This window comes from Herpailurus yagouaroundi, unplaced genomic scaffold (genome assembly GCF_014898765.1).
Source record: "Herpailurus yagouaroundi ecotype Mexico unplaced genomic scaffold, PumYag 77, whole genome shotgun sequence".
In the NCBI taxonomy this organism is placed as follows: Eukaryota; Metazoa; Chordata; class Mammalia; order Carnivora; family Felidae; genus Herpailurus; species Herpailurus yagouaroundi.
Genome location: NW_024412388.1, coordinates 10,520,924 through 10,537,412, shown reverse-complemented (window position 1 = coordinate 10,537,412; position 16,489 = coordinate 10,520,924). Strand labels below are relative to the sequence as shown.

General features: G+C 48.2%; 1 protein-coding gene across 1 annotated transcript in view; it reads right to left on the bottom strand.

Moving 5' to 3' along the window:
• Window positions 1-16,483, bottom strand: part of KAZN (kazrin, periplakin interacting protein) — a 465,989-nt gene extending 449,506 nt beyond the window's left edge. The window contains exon 1 of the mRNA XM_040455652.1: window positions 16,460-16,483. The gene's annotated coding sequence lies outside the window, so the exon portion shown is untranslated. The remainder of the gene's footprint in view (window positions 1-16,459) is intronic.
• Window positions 16,484-16,489: the final 6 nt, after the last annotated feature.

Genomic DNA, 16,489 nt, shown 5'->3' with positions numbered 1-16,489 from the left:
CTGCTTAACTCAGGGAAGCTGACAGCCCCCAAATTAAACAACCTATTCTAAAACATTCTTTAAGGGGAACCTGTTGGTTGAGTGATGCTGTTCAAGGTCACAAATTGTAGAAATTGAAAAATGGGAGGGACTTCAGAGAGGTCTTACCCAATGCACTCACTTTGACGCACCCAATGTCCCAGCTCCTAAGCGACCATCTGGATGCCTCTAAAGGAGTCCTGGCAGACGGAGGTGGGAGTGACGTGACCCATGTCTATGGTCACACAGCTGGCATCACAGGGCACTGGGGCCGCTGGAATGTCCCAGTTATTCCTCTTCAGCCTCTCAGTTGTGAAGTCAGGGTGAGAATCCAGTCTCCTGGAGTCCCTCACTGCACCCTTCTCCTGCCGCTCTTTCTTGCTCTGGTTTCCAGCAGGAGGTGAGCACCTTGTCCTCGGATCCTTTGTGCCCACCACCTGCCTTGTCAATCAGAAAAACGTGCTTAATAAACGCTAACTGAATGCATTAACAGAAAAGAATGAACTCAGTCTCCCACGCTGGTACCCGCTGGGATGCACGTTAGCGGCACCCATTTATGACCCTTATGGTGCCCATTGGCACCTTATGGCCCTTATGGCACCTTGACAACACTCATGGGGTGGGGTGGGGGGAGGCTGAGCTCAGCACCTGACCCATGCTCTTCCTGTGGTCTTACAACAGCCCTGGGATGTCTGGATTAGGGTAATACCCGCAAAGAAACTGAGGCCTAGACTGTACAGTGACTTGCCCACCTCCTACAGCTAAAAACTGTTGAGAACATGGTATGGATCCAGGCAACAGGCTCAAGAGATTTCTGTCCTACATTATAAACGTGTGTTGGCGTCTTCGTGTGCTGAGACAAGTCATTACAGGGAAAACCAGTGAGGCCCTTTTCCAGTAATTACAACATTTCTCTGGGTTGTACCCAAATGATGGCCTGCTGTGACTGCTAAACTCGACATTCTCTTTGATGGCCAATGTGAAGGGAAAACACCAAAAAGGGACGATTCCTCTCAACCAGATCACGCTGGGTGTTCCTCTTATTTTTTTTTTTTTTCTTCTGAACTTCCAAACCCCACGCAGAAGGTGCTTCGTCAACACTCCTGGAAGATGTTCATCCGGGCTCTAGGACTGACCATGTTCCACTGGACAGCTCTTCTCCTTAGCAAGGCTGGCCTGCCTCTCCCTACGGTTTGCGCCTAAGTCCTAGGTGGCCCACCAGCCAAATATCAGCCAAACACCAACGAAAGGAAATGAAAACTGTTTACTTGGGTCTTCCAGGTGATTTTAATCGCAGGTTATAAACCACCGTTAAAAGTAGGGTTTATAATGAGAAAGTGCACGCCAGCTTAGGGTGTTTGCAGTGGAACAGTGAAATGATTTTGTAAATGCCATCTTCTCTAATAAATCTGAATGCTGCTGGAGAGATTAGGCCATTATCCAGCACTGGCATAAATGAGAAAATGATATGATGGATCACATGCTTGAGGGGTTTTAGGAGTTAGCTGGAGATGGGGCAGGATGACGCTAGTTAGCAATGGCAGTTGGCCAATCAAATCATATTGCCTGAAATCTAGTTTAGGGCCAGTTCTGTTATTCTGACTGTAACTGGTGCTTTCCAATATTCATGCCAGGAAGTCACTGTAGAAATTTTTGCCTACATGAAGGGGGGTTTTCTTAAAGTCAAGGGACCAAATCAGAGATCAATCTGCTTGTGTCACGGTGAGGTGGAGATGAATTTGAGAAACAGAAGGATCCTCTGAAATCAGCGGAATACTCTAAGTTCTGGAACAGTAGCCGTAACCTTCCAAGGCACATATCAAGCATGTAACCCACACGACAATATTGAGGACCACACTGAACAGGACTGAACACACATGCCCGGATGCATTCAGGGGCAGCAGTTCCCAACCAGTGGGCCATCGAGACCCTGGGTGACCAGAGAGAGCCACTTACAGAAAATCTAAAGGTCTCCAGCATGCTGTGTGAATGAATCATTTTTCTTGCATGTATGCACCATCATTTCCAACTATATGCAGATGCAGAGGCAACATCCATCTGACCATGCTACAGAATTCATTGCACTCTTTTGCATTTATACATTTAAAAAAATAGAAAAATGACAACTACTAATATTAGGGGTCAGAATTCAGACATTCAAAAATCTCTCTCTCTCTCTCATTAAAAAGAGTATATATAAAAACTGAGAACTATTGTTTCAGTGGTAATACAGCCAAGTCATCAAATCCAGAAGGAGACCGATGGCACGGAACAGCCATCTTGCCTACGGTTTAAACCACTGAAAACTGGCCCCTGGCTGAAGTTAGAAGCACTTGCGTGCTCCGTAGGGAAGTGATCATTTTGTTGGTGCTAGTTTGGGGTATATTACCTGTTTCCTCTGAGTACAACCTACTACCTAAGCTGGCCAGCCTTTGTGAGTTAAGCTTTTCAGCCCTTAACCCTCCTTGTCCACTCACGCTGCAGACATCTGGATGACTTCTTAAACGAGCTACTGGTGGATTCTAACCACAACCTCCAATACAAGTCGAGAGTACACGTATGTGAAAAGGACTGGAAACCATACTCAACAGGACATCATGGAAAGTTTAGCTCCTCCTAGGCGCAAGGCCTCTAAGCAACACAGAAATATCAGGAAAGAGATCTGGAGCGTAGAAGAAAAACACCCTTGCCTTTGGGATACAAAAATCGGCTGGGAAAATAAAGAGAATGCCACTCAAAGGGGGGAGAATTCAACGTTCGATAAGAGACTATGTTACGAAGGATGAAGAGTTCTACCGGCAGAATCCCAGAGTGTGCTGGGCTCTGTGCCAGGCACACTATGTGCTATTATTCCATCAAGCCGGCGGTGCCCACCCAAGGAGTAATTTCTCCTCCCAGGGAAAAATGGTGGGCAACACCTGAAGATTTTTTTGGTGGTCACATTACGGGAGCTCCCACATTACTATGGGAGCACCAAGTAGTAGAGACCAGGGATGCTGCTTAACGTTCTACAAGGCACAGGACAGCCCTCCCTCTCCCCCCACAGCAAAGAAGTTTCTGGCCTAGAATGTTAGTGGTGCCGAGGTTGAGAAACCCTGCATGAAACCATCCCAATCGCCCTATCAAAGGAGGCGTTATCAGACTCTTGTTCTAAATGTAGAAACCGAGAGCCGTAAGGTCCCGCACACATGAGGGGGGGATCTGGATCACTCCCTTAAACCCATGTATCTGCTGTATTATCTTGACAAGGGAAGTGACCTCCTCATTTCATAAATAAGGAAACTGAGGCTCAGATGCCAAGTTGTGCCACCCTGTACCTCACTGTGACCAACTGACTTTTGTCCCCTCACAATGCTTTTAAGGTCAGGAATGATGTCTAAACACAGGTGACTATACCTCAAACCACAATGTCTCTTTCTCTTGTCTGTTAACCATTACACCCCTAGCGACTGACTTGTTTCCACTCCTCTAACACTATAACTGAGCAGTTTTATTGTTCACATCGAATCCACTAGCTTACTCGTTCAATCGCCATTTATTAAGCTCCCCCTGTATGCTGCGCACTGTGAAAATAATACACGTAAACAGGTCAGAAGGCAAATGAAAGGAACTACAAATTCGGGGGTTGGCAAACCACAGCCCAAAGGCCGCCTGTTTTCGTAAGTAAAGTTTTATGGGAACATAGCCACACCCATTCGTTTGCCTATCGTCTGTGGCTGCTGCTGTCCCATTACTGGGGCAGAGCTGAGGAGCTGGGGCAGATACCTATGGCCCCCCAAACCCAAAATATTTGCCATCCAGCCCTTTGCAGAAAAAGTTGGCCAATCCTACACCAGCTCCATCATCCAAGCCACAGAGCGAGTATTAAAGTGAACCCTAAGGGGCGCCTGGGTGACTCAGTCGGTTGGGCATCCGACTTTGGCAACGGTCATGATCTCACATTGTGTGGGTTTGGGCCCCGCGTCGGGCTCTGTGCTGACAGCTCAGAGCCTGGAGCCTGCTTCGGATTCTGTGTCTCCCTCTCTCTCTCTGCCCCTCCCTTGCTTGCACTCTGTCTCTCTATCTTGAAAACAGACATTAAAATTTTTTTTTAAATAAATAAATAAAGTGAACTCCAGACCAAATCAAGAAGTGTTTCCATTTATGCACGCAACTATAGTATCTCTTGGCAGTGGGGGAAATCCTAACTGTTCAATGCTAATACAAATCTGCAACTCCAAAGCACCAAAACATTTTCATCGTTGAATATACTTTCGGCTTTTCTAGAGTCCACTATAAATATATCTTCAAATGAAGTTCAAATGTGTGTTATTTCTGTTTTGCGGTCAGAGGTTTGGGAAGCCCACAGTGAATGCTCCTCATCACAATGAAATGAAAACCAGGATCAGACCCCAAGCACTGGATTAGCTGCTTAGGAGTGGGTTCATCACAGCTGGTTGTCTGATGATCTACAGAGACCTCCAGGTTGCGACCTCCCTTCCATTCCTCTAAGATGCAAAAGACGCTGTTCTGATCTTCCCTGAGTTTTTCTACCACACTCTTGGCCTTTGGTCTATGGATGACTCAGGTCTAGGGCAAGAACCTGGAGCAGCAGAAGGTCTTCTTACTATTCAGGCAGTACAGCCACAGCAGGAGTGAGAACGTGCACCTACATCACCTACGTGCAATAGGTTACCCGGAAAATTAAAAAAAATTTTTTTTAATGTTTTTATTTATTTTTGAGACAGAGAGAGACAAAGCATGAGCAGGGGAGGGGCAGAGAGAGAGGGAGACACAGAATCCGAAGCAGGCTCCAGGCTCTGAGCTGTCAGCACAGAGCCTGACGTGGGGCTCAAACCCACGAACCGTGAGATCATGACCTGAGCCGAAGTCGGACGCTCAACCGACTGAGCCACTCAGGCACCCTTAAGTTTTTTTTTTTTTTTTTTAATGTTTATTTATTTTTGAGAGAGAAAGAGACAGAGCGTGGGTGGGGGAGGGGCAGAGAGAGAGGGAGACACAGAGTCTGAAACAGGCTCCAGGTTCTGAGCTGTCAGCACAGAGCCCGACGTGTGGCTCAACCTCACAAACCGTGAGATGGTGACCTGAGCCGAAGCCGGACGCTTAACCGACTGAGCCACCCAGGCGCCCCAGGTTACATGGAGAATTTAAACCGACACATTTTGGATGCATATTAACCCAAAGAACCTGGTGAAAGAGACCCCAAAGGTTTAGTGGAGTCCCCCCAAAGGGACAGTGAAGACGGAAATTAGGCAGATTTACTGTGATGGTTAAATCCTGCCCCCAAAACTTAGTGAATATACACATCCATACACTAAGACCATGGGTTCCCACCCAGATGTACTTCCCACCTTCAAAAATCCCAAACGACAGTGGCGGCAGGTGCAAAAAAAGTTTCCTCCAAAGGAGAGTTCATTCAAAGACAGGAAGTTACCTGGTGCAGCCCTGCCCCAGTTTTTTTTTTCTTCAACGTTTTTATTTATTTTTGGGACAGAGAGAGACAGAGCATGCACGGGGGAGGGGCAGAGAGAGAGGGAGACACAGCATCGGAAACAGGCTCCAGGCTCCGAGCCACCAGCCCAGAGCCCGACGCGGGGCTCGAACTCACGGACCGCGAGATCGTGACCTGGCTGAAGTCGGACGCTTAACCGACTGCGCCACCCAGGCGCCCCCAGCCCTGCCCCAGTTTATAGATCCCTTACCTGCTTGTCAGGGAGGCTGGGAGAGCGGCTTTAAGCTTAGGCATTGAGAAGACAGGTCACTTGTAAAACTGGATTCTCCCCCTCACCATGGGTGGACATGAGGGCTCAGAGCAGGATAACATAGGCTTGGGGTGATGGTCTCACCGTCCAGGCCTTCCAGATCAGGGTGACCCATGCCCAAGAGAGAGCGGCCAAGGCAAGGTCAGGTCTCACCCAATCATAGGCTACAGGGCAGCCCTCTTCCACCACCGTGCAGTCAGACCCGACCTTGCCATGGGAGAAAGAGAGGAGAACTTGGCTCAATGACCAGCTCAACAATCTTGAATCAATCAGCTTAAATTACTGTGCCTTGCCTTGGTTTCTTAATTCGGGAAATAGATTGTTGTGTCTACCCCAATTCCATTACACGGGGCCAGTTGGTAGAATCCATAGAGATGATGCCTGTGAGCGTCCTTTTATACTATGAAGAGCTGGGCAGTGATAGAATTCGGTGCATCCCTGGTGCCCTCCTAGGTGCGGAGAAGAGTGGACAAATGCAGTGGAATCCTGGAAAGAGGGACCGAGCATCGGGTTTGTGGCCTGAAGGTACCAGACCAAGCTTCTGCTTTAGAGGCAAGGTGGTACACCAGAAGTGTTAGAAGGCGGGTTCCGAGTTATCCCATGGTGGCAACAACCCATGTGTTGACCAGCTGAACTTTAACAAGGTTCTACGCTATTGGCCAATGCCAATGACCTGAACTGTAGAAGAGTTGACCATGGAATCGTGATCCTTTCCCATAGGACTTCCATTAAGACTTACACCTGCTTCCTTGCTCCAGCAGGGCTGCCTGGTACCGCACCAAATTGCACACAGAACAACCAGGACGCCCCTGCCAGCTTATGGGCCAACAGTGTCCACAAAAGGCCAGTGGGCTTCGCCTCTCTGGTAACTCTGGAAACTAAAGACGTTTCAAACGTTCCCATTTTTTTCTCACGTCACATAGTAAATCTTGTAGGAATAGGAAGAACAATCTACTTGATGAACACATTCATTAAGAAAATCGATAGACATAAAATCACGGGTCCGTTCTCCCCAGCTATCATCTCTCAGGCTCTATGGTACCACGACTGTCCTCTCCAGGGTATCAAATTTCCAAATTTCCAGAAATGGTGAGCACAGAATTTCAAACGGCAAGAATGGGGACAGGGAGGAGACATAAATCCCACTGTGTTCCAAGTCGTACTTACTGAATTCAAGCACATACACCATGTTCAATTTTTTTTTTTTTTTTAAGTCCAAGGTAATCAAGGAAAGCGAACTAATTCATTTGTTGTAGCTGACAAGAAGCCCCAGTCTTCGCCAGGAGGACGCTACAAAGGGTGAGGTTACTTTAAGAGACGAAGGGCCATACCTGCACTGAAATTCATATATTTGTCTTATTCTCTTTGGAGAAAAAGAAAGCTGGTACTCAAGAGCTAAACCCTACATCGTCTACGTCTTCCTCCTCCTTAAGGAAAACCCTTTGAGGGAGAAGGTCCCAGCCAGCAGCTGCTCTCTGCAGTGTCCAACCCCAATCTCTCCGAAAGGTTGTGCTTTTTATTCATCTCTCATGGTCAGTTTAACCTTTAGTAGCAAAATGAATGTATTTTCCCAGCAGGCCTTTATCGCACGTCGCCGCTGTCACGCACATCCGTGAAGGCTTCTGTATTTGTCACTTCACCTCTCTTGCCATTACATCTGTCTAGACCTTTATTATAAAATGTAATTATGTTTCCACGTCAGTCACACCTAGTAGACCAGGAGCTCCAAGATAACTTAGTTCGTATCTTATTAAATCTGTGGTCCCCGAACCCGTGTGCCCAATCTGTCGGACAGACGGAGACAGAGAGAAGCGAGGCAGAAGAAAGGAAGGAAAGAAGAAAGAAGAGGGAGGGTGGCAGGGTAGCCGTCTAAGCAAAAAGGCAAAGCCATCCTAATGGCACGTCTCTGTGCTGCCCGGCCACGGCATCTCTTGTTGCGGTGAAACAAGCAGGCTCCGGGATTGGCTGAGCCTGGGTTCCGATCCCCTGCTCTGTTCAGCAGATGACCGCCTTCCAGAGCTGGGCAAAGCAGCCTCGCCTTTCTAAGCCTTAACTTCTTCATCCGGAGAATGGAGGTGATAACATTACCTAACGCACTGTGGTAGGGAAGGAACAGGGACAGCGTCCCTCAAGCACAAGGGGCAGTGTTAGGGAAAGCCAAGAAGGGCTCGACCCACGTTAGCTATGGCTGCTACTATTACTCTCAGAGGACCTCAAAAGTATCTCTAGCTCCCCAGTTCTGATCCTGGAGCATCCCTTTTTCTAAGAATGAGTCAAACCCCTGCTAGGAGAGGTCCACTGTCCCCTTTCCCAGAAAGGAAAGAAGTCCACGTCCTCTCCGTGACTCGCTCCAGCCAAAGCCCAGCAGCTGGGTAGAAAGAAGGAAGACTCTCACATTTGAACATGGTTCGGCCACCAGTCTGCCCTCTTATCTCTGGCCAGGCACCAATCCTTCCTGGCTACGGATTCTCTGGCAGTGACGAAGCACATTCCGTACAGCGCAGCTCTGAGGATTTATGATGAATGACTTCGTGTCGGACATGCAAATCCTAATTATAATTGCCACAGTGCCAGCTTTGGAACAAAAACGATTTCTTGGGCAAGAGTGGGGAAAACTGCAAAGCTGTTCAGCATCCTGGTTGAGACAGCAGGTGGTCCCTGGAGTCCCACTTACTTGTGTTTGTCTCCTGCTTCTGCCACTTGCTAGCTCCGTGACCCTGGGCAGGTCACACAACCTTCCCGCGCCTCAATTTCCTCATCCGTAAAATGGCAAACGCAGTACTTCCCTCAGAAGGTGGTTTAAAGGGTCGACTGAGCTAATACAGGGAAAGGGTGTGGAACAGGGTGGACGTGGCAAGTAGACACTCAAAACCATCAATGATTAAACCAGCGATCTTCTTGGTATCACGTAGAATGTGATACGCAGACCAAATTTCACACATTGCAATTAGCAACCAATCATGGATTCCTTCCTTCCTTCCTTCACTCAACCAACGACTTACGGAGCTCCTGCCATGTGCCAGGCACTGTTTTAGGTGCTAATCAATGGGGCTGAGAACAAACAGACAAAACTCTGCTCTCACACAGCTATCATTCTAGACTCACAACTAGGTCTCCCCCTAATGCCTGGCATAAAAAGCAGTTCCCAGCCGGGTGCTCTTTTGGCCTCTAGTGGACGTGTGGCAACTTCTATAGACGTCTGTGGTTGCCACAGCTAGGGTGGAGAGGGTTCTACTGGCATCTAGTGGGCAGAGGACAAGGATGCTGCTGCACATCCTACAGTGCACACAACAGCCTCCCTCCCCAACGAAGAACCATCTTGCCTTAAATGTCAACACTTCTGAAGCTGAGAAACTCTACTGTAAAAGAATCTGTAAAATATCAATGGGTCCTTTGTTGGGTACGGTTTGGGCAACTGAAGGCTACCGAGACCACAGGAAGGGAAGCTGCGAAAGGGAGGGACACAGGTGGATGGAGAATAAGGGGACCACAAGATTCCAGCTTTGTCAAGACTCACGCTTCCAGAGAGAGAGAGAGAGAGAGAAAGCGCACAAAGTCCAAGAAGCAGGAGGCCCCGAACCCAGGATCCGATGGCTCTCTTCAGTGGTGACAAGTGACCCCTGGGTTGTGAATGTTGCAGGTGGGAGCCAGTTTCCTCTGTCAGCTAACTTCACACCCAAGTGAAAAGTATGGCTGCTCCCTTCACTCTCGGTCAAAGATTTCATCACAAGGGCCCAGAAAATACCACTAGCCTAGTGAAATAATACTCAGGAATAGAGATGAGCCTCCAGCTCCCTCAACCTTCTTCACATATCAAACCAAAGGATGTTTCTGACTTAGGCGACAATACAGGTTTACGCAGCAGAGGGACCTGGTGGGTTTGAACCCCTGGCTCAGTCACTGCCAACTGAGTGGCCCTCGTCATCGAAGGGGGACGAGGGAGGGCCAGACCCTGGTCACTTAACAGCAGAAGGCCCTTTTGCAAGTAATGTATCATCCCTCATATTACATTAGTTTTCTCATATGTAATATGAGCACAAGAATGGTACCTGCCTCACAAGTCATTACGAGGACTGAATGCATCAGTTAAATACATTACTCCAGGAAAGTACCTGGAACACTGTACCTGGCTCTGAGTCAAGACCAGGTCAAAGCGTGCTGTTATCAGTGCCACCGTAGTCATGACTATGTTATGTGACTTAACCTCTCCCACTCCCAGTGTCCTCTTTTGAAAAATGGGCATAAGGGGCGCCTGGGTGGCTCAGCCGGTGAAGCGACTGACTTCGGCTCTGGTCATGATCTCATGGTTTGTGAGTTCAGGTCCCGCATTGGACTCTCTGCTGTCACCACAGAGCCCGCTTCGGATTCTGTCTCCCTTCCTCTGTCCCTCCCACATGCGTGCACGCTCTCTCTCTCTCTCTCTCTCTCTCTCTCAAAAATAAATAAGCATTTAAAAAAAAGAAAAGAAAAAATGTGAATAGTTGCCAACTCATTGGGCATGGGATTCGGTTACGCATGTTAAACACTTGGGACAATACTTGATATGTTGTCATTTCATATTATTTACTGAAAAGTTTGCCAAAAGCACTGAAACTAATTCTCACTTAGTCCTACATTTAAACTACTCACCAGGTGAAAACCGTATGGCGTCAGGATGGTTCCGGAAGGCCTTGTGATGTACTCAAGAGTGAGCTCCGAGAACCATTATGGATTGCTAAAGGTGAGTGTGAAAAATTAGCTCTGGACCCACCTTCCTTGAGAGGGCACTTTGCTCTTGATGATTCACCCTACTTCAAACCATCCGCAGGGCTGAGACCGTACTGGTAATAGAAGGCCCTGACACCCTACAAAGGCATGGAAGAGGATGGGGGTGGGGCTGGGCGAGGCGCCTCCTTTTTCCCACTTTCGTCCATCCTTCCGGACAGAGTACACATCACAGGAGATCACAGAGGCCTTGGGAGGGCTTCGCCTGCAGAACTGCCTGTTAACAAGCTCCATCCAAGCTCTCATGTACGGTCTCAATTCATCAGAGGGGCGAAGGGGACGGGAGCTTTTCAGAAGTCTGACCCGAAGGCCCAGCAAGGCCAAGTCAACAAAGACACCAAAACAAATTGGGAACCAATGATTTGCCACCACACAGAAGCCACCTGCCCAAACAGTTGTTCTTGCCAAACTCATTAAAACTGTGTTCAGTTTCTTTCATGTTTCTAGCAGCTTAGGACTCCAAGGGGGAAGCGGGAATGCCCACAGAGCACAACCTGGACTCCGCCGCTTAGATCTGAGGTCGCATCAGACAAGCAAGAATGTTCTGGTCTCATCCAACCACGTGGGGAGGAAGAAGAGATCCGTTGGCCTGGCCTTCCTCCAGCTTCTTCACAGTCGAGAGGGGCCTGGCAGGAGACCTTGAGGATGGTGACACGGGCCAGCAGGACTCTTACCTGCTCTGAATTGTTGGGTGCAATCTGCCACAACGGATGGTCACCCTCTTGGCTTCTTTTCCTAAGTGATCCTGCCCGAACCCGCTCTGCCTGCATTTCAGACGGTGAAGACATTACCGTGAGTGCTGTTGGTGGCACCCCTTTGTCATTCCATGTGTTACTTACCCTAATATCCAGCCCAAACGGTACAGACTCATTTTCATTTACAAGATCACTTAAAAACCCATTCCCTAGCCTCAGCAGGCTGAACGAGTTGTCTTCTTGCCTGACGGATGGCAGGGGGTACAAAGCCAAGCGCTAATGTTCGCACAAACCGATCCGGGAAAGGGTCTGAAAACAACTGAGGAGTTCATGTTGATTTCACTTTCCTTAACTGTGTAACTCAGAAATAAATATACACAAAATATGCAATGAATATGGCCAGGACCCCAAGCTTGACCTCCCGGGCCCCCTGTGATTTGCACAGTGAGCAGGTACCTTTCCAACCAGCACTCCCCACCTGCCAGGCCCATCTGCTACGAGTTCATGGGCAGCCAGGAAGTCACAAATTTCGGCCTCCAGGATTCCTACAAAGTGCCAGCGGTCTTGGGGCGTAGGAGAGTAAAGGGATGCGGAGAGCAATACCTTACCTTATCCTGGGAGGATATGCAACATAGCTCCTACTATAAAAGCCAGATTGGCTTAGACTTGTGGTTAATATCAAAGTTTCGAAAAGCTTCAGTAAACCATGAAATATTGGAAGCATGAAATTAACCAGAGCCAGAAACTCGACTAAAGGGGTCCTCCAAAGGCATTTTCCAAAGACAACGGGAAGACCGTAAATAATAGCCAATCAATAAGTAATTTCAGCCACGATGTACTGATCTGTAAGTAATCTCTTTGTGACCATGCGTGGTGATTTTCGGGAAGAACTTGGAAGTCCCATCTCATGATAGCCTACCAGATGAGGAAAAGACAGCTGTCTCTTTCGGCCCGTTGAGACAGCCGGAAAAACCGACATGCGTGTGACCCGTGAATTGAGCTCTGTAACTTGGGGGCAAGCCAACAGAAGGCCCTAGAAATTCCACCCCGTTCTGTTCCATCCGCTCTTCCATTTGTAATTTTTTTTTTTTTTTCCTCAAGAAAAGATAAACGTCTACTTGGGAAAACCAGAGCCGAGGGAGAATGAATTGGGAAGGGGAGGCCAAAAGACAGAACTGATTTCGCAAAGCAACAGTGTGTAGCCTCTCCGTAGACTGCTCACACATTCAATTCAGTCCAGAGGTAATTCATACTTCACCGAAGAATTTCCAGCGTTGTAGTGATGCTAGATAAGAACAGGCAGACCTGAAGTGACAGCCTATTTTAGCACCTAGGGAGAAAAAAATAAAACCTGCCTCTATTTATGGAAATTTACCAAGGCGTAGGAAAGTGATCCTTTTCTCCATTCCTACCCTAACAAGTCCCACACAGTAGGCTGTGTGTCCTCAACACTCAAAGAAGATGCTCTCAAGCGCTTCCACTTGCATAGGCACATAAATACAATTATTTCCCTAAAACAACAACAACAACAACAAAAAACCCTAATCGCAGTAGGCGTGTATCCTACTAGGCACAAGTTATTTTACGGTGTAGACGGTTAACACCTATTTGAATCGGGTACAACGGAGTTTAATTGTTTTGTTCTATGCGTAGCAAAGCAAGCAATTGAATCTAATATTAGTCATTCATCAGAGAAGACATTTCCAGAGAAACAAACTGCTATATTTTCTCCTCAAAGAACAGCAAGCATTTTAAACACATTTTCCAGAGATGTTACGCCGAGGAAAACAGCTTAGAAATGTTACTTTAAACAAATCCGTTCTCTGGCTACCAACAAGACAAATTGGAACAAATGCTTGGCTCTGTTCTTTCCAAGGCTCCTTCTGTCCACCTGTCAAAGGCAGTTTTGACCCCCACCCCCACCCAGCCCACAAGGCAGCTCCAGAGCTGTGAAACGCGCCCCCCTGCACGGATGCCCTCGGCACTGTATGCCAGAATCCTCATTAGGGATTATCCAACTTACTCGGAGCAGGGAGAGAGAAGATGGGCTGGCGGCCAAATGTACTTTCAACACAGATTCCAAAAGAAGATCCTGCAAAGTGTCGAAAGCCCAGATTTTCAGCAGTTCACTTTCTAGACTCCGTTACATAGCAACCATGCCAGCTCACACAGGGTACCAACCAAGTTAATATTTTCTTTAGATGACGCACTGCATTAACTCTCTAGGAAAACCCGGGTGTTCTTCACCGACTTACCTAGGGTCAGATGCCATCACTGGGACAAAACCCCTTGGTGAACTGACAAGCTTGTTTAATTCATTCAAAACAAAAATTGGGGGACACACACAAAAAAATCTGAAAATAGACCTAACAATCTCTTGGCAGGGAGAGGGAGAGGTGACTGTTCCCTGTAACCCTTTGTGTTAATGTTATTAAAAGTGCATTAGCGTTCATTTAATATGTGCATAAGGCCCTTCAGTAAAATATGACTGCTACAGATGCATTTTGAAAGATACTTCATTTCATTCAAAACTTTGATTTGAAACGGGACAACTCAATAGCACAAAATGCTCCTGAGGGTTGGGTCCCACTGAATCTCACCAACAGAGACAAAATTAAAACAGAAGATGAATTTGGAAGAATGGTCAGGAACTCCCCAGGAGCTGAGCATCCGTGAGCCTTCCTGGATGTATATTACAAAGAAGCATAAGGAAACCAATCGACCATACTTTAGAAATAACTTGAGAGAACCCCACGTTTTCCTTTAGGAATATGGGAACACCAGCAGAAGAAACTACCAGACCACATCTGCAGAGGGTTTCTGCTCTAGCCAGGGCTGTCATAGGTCATGAGAAAAAAACAAAAACAAAAGAAAAGAAAAACAAAATCTAAAAAGCTCACAAAGGCTACCTAATGTAAAATGTACAGGATCGAGGTATTCCTGTAGAGATAAGCAAGTGATGCCCTCTTGGTTTTCTTTCTTATCAACCATCCCATTGGTTGTCAGTCACCTCCATTCAAGAGGGACATGTGGCCAGCAATTACGTTGAGTTGAAACCTTTAACGTTTTATTCTCTGATTATAAAATCACTCAATTCCCCCTAGTGAAGGTGTTGAAAACTATCAGGGACACACAGAAGAAAAATCGAGACCATCCTCCATCCAATCGCCCCCCCCCCCCCAGCGGCTACTGACACCGACAGGCACGCTCCTATAAGCATGAGGGAGACGCTGGTTTTGTGTGTTTTTAGGGACATCGAGAGATCCAAAAGTCAATTCCACAGGCTTGTGCAGGTTTGTAGGAAAACAGAAGGAAACAGCCCGCTGCTCCCACTACAATTTCCCCATTGGCTAAGCAGCTTCATTTCCAAGTTGAGTGTGTGGATCACTGCTGTACTGACCTCCTCAGCACACTCAGTCTGCAACTGCACCCACGACTCAAATGAAAGCCACTTAAACGTAACTTTTCCTTGGCTGGGGAAAGGGGGGCGGACGGCGGGAAATAAACCCGCGTTGTTCCATCCTCGTTACCACGGTTTCGGATTCTTCGCGGAAGAAGGGCCAGCTCTTAGCTATCTCTTTAATGTTGGAAGGGGCTCTGCCTGTAAGGAGTAAAGCATCACCACGCAGTCTGCCTTCCTTTTTCTTTTCCTCCCAGATGCCGGCGGACAGCCTCTTCCACACACAGTGACAGAGCAGGGGATAAATGACAGGATAAGAAGATACCCACCTTGAAAACAACGGTGCAGCAAAGAACAGCCTCACGACACCTTCCCACCACTATGTCATGGCTACGTCAGACCAAATTACCGCCCCAGTTCCTAACACTTCCGACAGACTCCTGGAGCACCAAGTTGACATCTGACTTAGAACTCTGCATAAAACGAACACACAGGCTTAACATCTCCCACCAGAAAAAAGCACACCTTCTCCAGGAAGGAGAGGAGCAAATAGAAACTGAGGGGGAGAAGGCATTCATAGGAACACAGACTCTCCCAACACTTAGGAGAAGCTCTTGAAATAACAACAAAACCAGGAAAAAATCCCTCTGAGCCACTGAGCTGTCGGTACCTCATACTTCATCAAGTGACATATTTATACAAGTGGCCCTCCTATGTATTTTTTTTTTCTGTCGAATTCTGGATTTCAGCAGTTTAGTTTATAATTTGAATGATATTAATAATCAGTGAAACCATGTCTTAAAGGACAGTCAGGCAAAACAAAACAAAACACACATACACAAAAATACACACAAAAAAAGACTGAAAAGCCAGTCTACCCTTTTACTTTTCAATTGGCAGAAACCAAACAGTACATTTTTGGATGCTTCCTCCACCTTTAACCCTGGCAGGGGGATTTCAGGGCTTTATCACTGTCAATGTCAACACGGTCCAGCTGTCTTCCTCCCCACCCCCTCCTGTAAAGTGCAAAGAGTCCCTTTGAGCAGCGGGCTCCCTGCAACCCACCATCTAAGCCTTCGTTTCGCCAGGAGCCCATCACTCAACCTTTGAGGTCTAAGATTTCCCCCTGGAAAGTGCTCTCGGTGTTTATATTTGCTGGAAATTTAAACTCACTGCCGAGCAAAGCATCTACTGTTGCATCGATATATTCCGCTGTCTGCGCGATCTCAAATGGGAAGAAAATAAAGTCCAGATGCAATGGAGACCAGGGATTTGGCATCCGTGGAGAAAAGTGCAAACCAGTCCAATCCTCTACCCCAACCACGGCAGCACGGCCCGGAGCTCGCTCTCGGAGGGGGGGGAGGGGACGGGTGCAGACAGGTGCGTTTCCAAAGGAAGGAGCCGCCAGCACCGGGGGGGAGGGGGGGGTGGGGGGTGCGGGGAGCTGTGGCATCCACCCCTGTCGGGGGTGGGGGCAAAGGCCCGGGCACGAAAAGTTTGCCCACGGAGCTGGGGGCTGTGCGCCAGCTAAAGGGCACTTTCTGCCGCGGGAGGGGCCCCGCCGGCTGCGCCTCGCTCCCGCTAGCCGGGGCCCGTGTGACCGTGTGAACCCGTGCACACCGCGCCCGGGTTTTCCTTAATGACAGCAGCCTGCAACTCCCAGCAGGGGAGCAGCGGTGGCCACCGCCGGGCGGAAAGGGTTACGAGCCACAATGCAAGGCGATTTCGCCCGGGGCGTGGAGGCACCGAGTCCCCGGCCGCCTCCGGCCCGGGTGCTGCTCGTCGCCTCCCCTGCGCCCCGGGCGCCGGGCGATCCCTACCTTGCGCGCCGTGCTGGTGGTTCTCCATGT